Below are 5032 nucleotides of genomic sequence, written 5' to 3'. Positions count from 1 at the left end.
ATATGGTGTTGGGTTTCTGCTGCTTCCATGAGTGTTGGTTGTGGATCCAAGTAACAACTTCAATAGATTCTCTGTAAATCATACTATTGCTTTTTCTCCCAGTGATGAGCATGTCTTGTTTTCATTACATTGCGTTATAATTCCTAATAAAGGCAATAGTCTTTGATTCTGATCAGCAAGTGCTTCAAGTGCTTGCTATGAGTCAGCAAGATCATGTCATTTGTATATCACAGATTGCTAGCAAACTTTCCTTCAATCCTAACTGCTGTGCTCTTTTTCATATAGACCAGTTCCTCAGATTATTATCTAAGTACAGGTTAAACACCTGTGATGGAAGGACACAACCCTGGCAAACACCTTTCCTGTTTGAATCAATACAATATCTCCTTTTACGGTTCAAAAAGACTGCTTCTTTGTATATGTACAGTGTTTGAATGGGCATAAAAAGTTCTAGGATTTTCATTATTTGCTATGTTTTCCATTTGTTGTGATACACACAGGTAAAATGCCTTTGCATAATCAATGTTAGGTGGGTAAAAATCTTTCTAGCATTCTCTGCTTTCAGCCAAGAACCATCTAATCTCAGTAAGGAGATCTTGCCAGCTATGTTCCCTGCTGAATCCAACTTGGGAATGTGGCTGCTGGGAAGTGCTGTCAGATTAGTCCCCTCTCATAGTGACCCTTTGGACAACCCAGGGAAACTGCCAGGCTTTGTACAATCTTCACAATTTTTATGATTGAGCCTATTGTTGCCACGCTGTGAATCCATCTCATTGAAGGTTTTCCTTTTCCCTACACCCTCACCCTTTTACTTTATTAAGCGTGATGTCCTTTTCCAGACTGATCTCTCTCAAGTTCCATCTGTCATCAGCAATGGTATCCCTGGGGCCACATCCTCTTCTGAATCCAGCTTGAATTTCTGGTAGCTTCCTGTTGATGTACTGATGCAACCTTTACTGAATTATCTTCAACAACTATTACTTGCATGCAATAGCAATGACATTTTTCAATATTTCTGCATTCTGTTGAGGAACCTGTTTGGTGTTTGGGGGGGAATGGCACATAATTCACAAGGTAGCTGTCTTCTACATTTCATGTCGCAGAGGAGTGAGTGCCGTAGTATTTTATCAGCTTATTGAACCATTTTCCTTGGTATTCTGTTAATTCACGGGGCCTTGCTTTTCAGTAAGGCGCCTAGTGCAGCTTGGACTCCTCCTTTGGTGTCATGGATTCCAGCTCTCGCAATTGTTGACTATTTGGCTACAGTGACTCTGTGTATTGCTCCTGAGTCATTCCATACTTTGCCCATAGATTCGTTCAGTACTACAGCTTGAAGCTTGAATTTTCTCTTCAGTTCCTAAACTCGTCGTATGCTCAACTGGTCCTTCCTTTTTGGTTTTCTAACTCTGGAACTTTGCATATTTCTTTGTGACATTTTACTTTGTTTTCAGGTGCTATCCTTTGAAATTTTCTCTTTAGTTCTTTTACTTCATCATGCCTTTCATTTGTTTCAGCTACGCTACATTAAATAGCACGTTTCGGAGTCTCTTCTGAAATCCACTTCTATTTTTTTCTTTCTTTCTTGTTTCTTTAATCATCTTTTGCCTTCTTCATGACTGACATTTTTGATGTCATTCTAAAGCTCATCAGGTCTTTATCATACTCAGTGTGTCAAATCTGTTCTTGATATGCACCTGAAATTCAGGTGAATGTACTCTAAACATTCTTTGGCTCACATAGATTTATTTAAATTTTCTTCAGCTAGCACCTGAACTTAGATATGAACAATTGTTGGTCTTGTCCACAATTTGACCTTGGTCTCATTTTGCCTAGTGATCGTGAGCTTCTCCCTCAAGTTTCCCCATAGATGTAGTCAAAGTTGATTCCTGGGTTCCTTCTTGTGAGGTCCATGTGAGCTACCATTTATGTTGTTGAAAGAGGTTTTCAATGAAGAAGTTTTGTTCTTATTGTTATTATGTCCCATCAAGTTGGTTTTAACTCACAGTGACCCCTGTGTACAACAAGAGTGACCCCTGTGTACAACAAGAGTGAACACCCCCGTGCCTGTGTGATTCTCACAATTGTTCTGATGTTTGAGCTTATCAGTGTAGCCACTGTGCCAATCCATCGTGTCAAAGGTCTTCCTCTTTTTCGCTGCCCTGCTACTGTCCCAAGCATGATGTCCTTCTCCAAGGACATCTCTCCTGATAACATGGTCAAAGTACTTGAGACTCACCATCCTTGTATCTAAGAGCATTCTGGCAGTATTTCTTTCAAGCGAGATTTGTTTGTTCTTTTGGCAGTCCATGAAACTTTCAATATTCTTCACCGGCACCACACACCATACTTTACATATCTTGGTCTCACAAAAATCGATATTAAAATCTCTAGCTTTGTTTCTATCACCAAAGCCAGATTTTCCAACTACTGATGCTTTATTTTTGTTTCCAACTTCTGTATTACAAGTCCTAGGACGTGTCAATGCTCCTTGAATGCACGATCGACTGATTTAAGACTGAAAAAAGATGGAGGAATCCTTCAGTTTTTTTCATCACTAGCTTTAGTGGTTGTGTGTGACTTTGAATGGTCATGTAAACTGGAATTCTCTGTAGGAAATAGCTAATATTCTATGACATCAATGTACTTCAAAAGAGTACTTAAATACATGATGATCTACCCCAAGTTGAACTCTCTCACTGATAACTTGATGATAATGGGAAGGAAAAAAAAAAGAGTACTTAAGATGTACTTTTTGACAATGAACGTGATGAAATTTCTCTTAAACTTGTCATTTTTGACATAGTAACTTTATGATGTTCTGATTCTAAATGGCCAATACCAGTCGATTGCAGCTCATTAGTAATTACCCTATCCAATTTTATTCATTCTTTTTCATTTTTTATGACTTCCAATTTTCCTATATTCATACTTTGTGTATTCTATAATTGGATTAATAATGAATACTTACACCTGTTTCTTCTCATTGTGAGTCATGCCACCTAACAAATGACAGACCCGAAAGCGTGACTCCATTGACATCGTTATTAATGACACGACTTAGAGAAGGCTGCTCTTCGCAAGCCCTCCTTTGAGTACCTCCTTATTTCAGGGTCTTGTGTTCTGCACTATCTCTGACAGCACTTCCTTGCTACTCATAAGGTTTTCAGTGACTAAATTCTCAGTGCCTGGCAGTTATTTCACCTTTTGACACGAGCTGATAATAATATACTTCTATTCATCAGGTTTTCAGAAGTGGACAGTCTATTTCTTCTTCGTCATCTGTTCTTAGAATGGAAGCTTTCCTGTAAACTGTGCATCTTGGGTGGTCCTACTACCATATGAAGTAACAGTGACATAGCTTCTAGTGCTGCAGCAACACACAAGCCACTACAGCACAAACAACGGACAGGGAAATGATATTTCCCATCCCCTGTAGTCTTCTTCTCACTTCAGCTTGGTGACTGTTCATCTAAAACCAGTTGGAGGTGGTTGAACCAACTCTTCAGTGATAAAGAGAATTTCATTATCTTCCTGCTGTGAAACATTTTTAAAAGAACTTTCAAGTATTTTATCCCATCCTACATTATCCTATGAATCTCTGAACAAACCAAAATCTTTCTTTAGCAATTCATTTGTTAAGAGGTGAAAACATACTGTAGAAAACCTGAGCTATCTGAAAATTTTTAAAAATCTTTTTTTCCATTTCGAGATAAATTGATAAAACAGAATACATATGATAACCCACTTGTAGCAAGTCCATTTCAACCCACAGGGACCCTGTGGGCAGGCTAGAACTGCTTAGTGGGACTGCTACGGCTGTGACTCTACATTAAAGCACACCACTTCATCTGTCCCCTTCAGAGTGGCTAGTGGGTTTAGACTGCTGAACTTTGAACTAGCAGCCCAAGCTAAATTGTGCTACCAGGGCTTCATCTGATATTTAAAATAGCATTTTCCAAATGTAAACAGCTAATTTATATCTTGACTTCAGGAAGGGTGGCCTTTAGATGTGGGTGCCTGGTAGTGGAGGTCTGATGAGGAACAGAGATTAGAGATCTCTGAAAGCAAACCTCCTGCTGGAATGCACACTGCCTGCTTGCATTTAGCTCCGTGTTGATGTCCGTTCTTGTTTTCTCTAGTTCGGTTGGTTGTCTTTTTTAATCCTTCAAAAGTTAAAAATGTGAATAGGCAACATATACAACATTCTGATTCTATCCTCTATTGAAGGAGAAAGTCACCTTTTTTCCTCCACCAAAACTACTTAAAGACATTAATTTCTGTTTCACTTATGTAAAAAATAATCACTTCATAATGATTATTCCAAGCAACAGATTTTGTTTCTAATTTATTAGATATAAGATAAACAAATATTGAAAGCCTAACATACGCTAAGCAGTGTGCAGGTTTATTTTTTCCATCAAAATGCTGTCCCTTAAGGGCAGCAGTTACCTATATGTAGTACAGACACTTTGTAAAAATTACAAACACGATGACTTCACTTTTACTTGACATCAGATTGTATTACATTTCTGCTACATCTTGTACACAATAAAGTGAATGGCATTCTTTAAGTCAGAGGCACCAAACTTCTAAAGAACTTTCATCAGAAATTCCCTAAAATCCTGAATTGTGCATAATGACATGTAAGACCTTTATCTGATATATTTTCCATGACAACTCCTTTCTTTCTTTAACTTAAACTATGATATGGTAAAATATTTTTTATGAATATCCTCTGTAGATAGAGTTTACAACCATTTACAAATTATTACAGTAAATAATTAAGTGGACAACACAAGGAGTTGAAGCTTTAGTTGACCTAACATTACTAAGGATTAGTAAACAAAGTGAACTCAACTCAGTCCTGACTTCCTACATTCTGGTCAATTCAAATGGTAGCAGTGTCAGGTCTTAGGAAAGTGTACTCGAAATTCCTAAATGGTGGCATATGTGCAAAGGTGCTTGACACACTGGATGAATGTTTGAATTGTGATTAGAGATGTGAGAGGCCCTGATAAAAGTATTTAAAAAA

The 5032-nt window shown here is 37.9% G+C and overlaps 1 protein-coding gene and 1 non-coding gene across 2 annotated transcripts in view; one reads left to right on the top strand and one right to left on the bottom strand.

The window, feature by feature from the left end:
• ITGBL1 (integrin subunit beta like 1) overlaps window positions 1–5032 on the bottom strand; it is a 361063-nt gene that overhangs the window by 87689 nt on the left and 268342 nt on the right. The gene's annotated exons all lie outside the window — the stretch shown is intronic.
• On the top strand, window positions 2658–2742 carry LOC115873214. The gene has a single exon (XR_004048287.1). It is a non-coding gene; the product is annotated as a small nucleolar RNA SNORD81 (small nucleolar RNA).

The sequence above is a fragment of the Echinops telfairi genome, unplaced genomic scaffold (assembly GCF_000313985.2).
Source record: "Echinops telfairi isolate 266 unplaced genomic scaffold, ASM31398v2 ScPeMD7_7467;HRSCAF=8505_0, whole genome shotgun sequence".
In the NCBI taxonomy this organism is placed as follows: Eukaryota; Metazoa; Chordata; class Mammalia; order Afrosoricida; family Tenrecidae; genus Echinops; species Echinops telfairi.
Note: the sequence above shows the minus strand (reverse complement) of the source record. Positions and strands in the feature narration are given on the sequence as shown.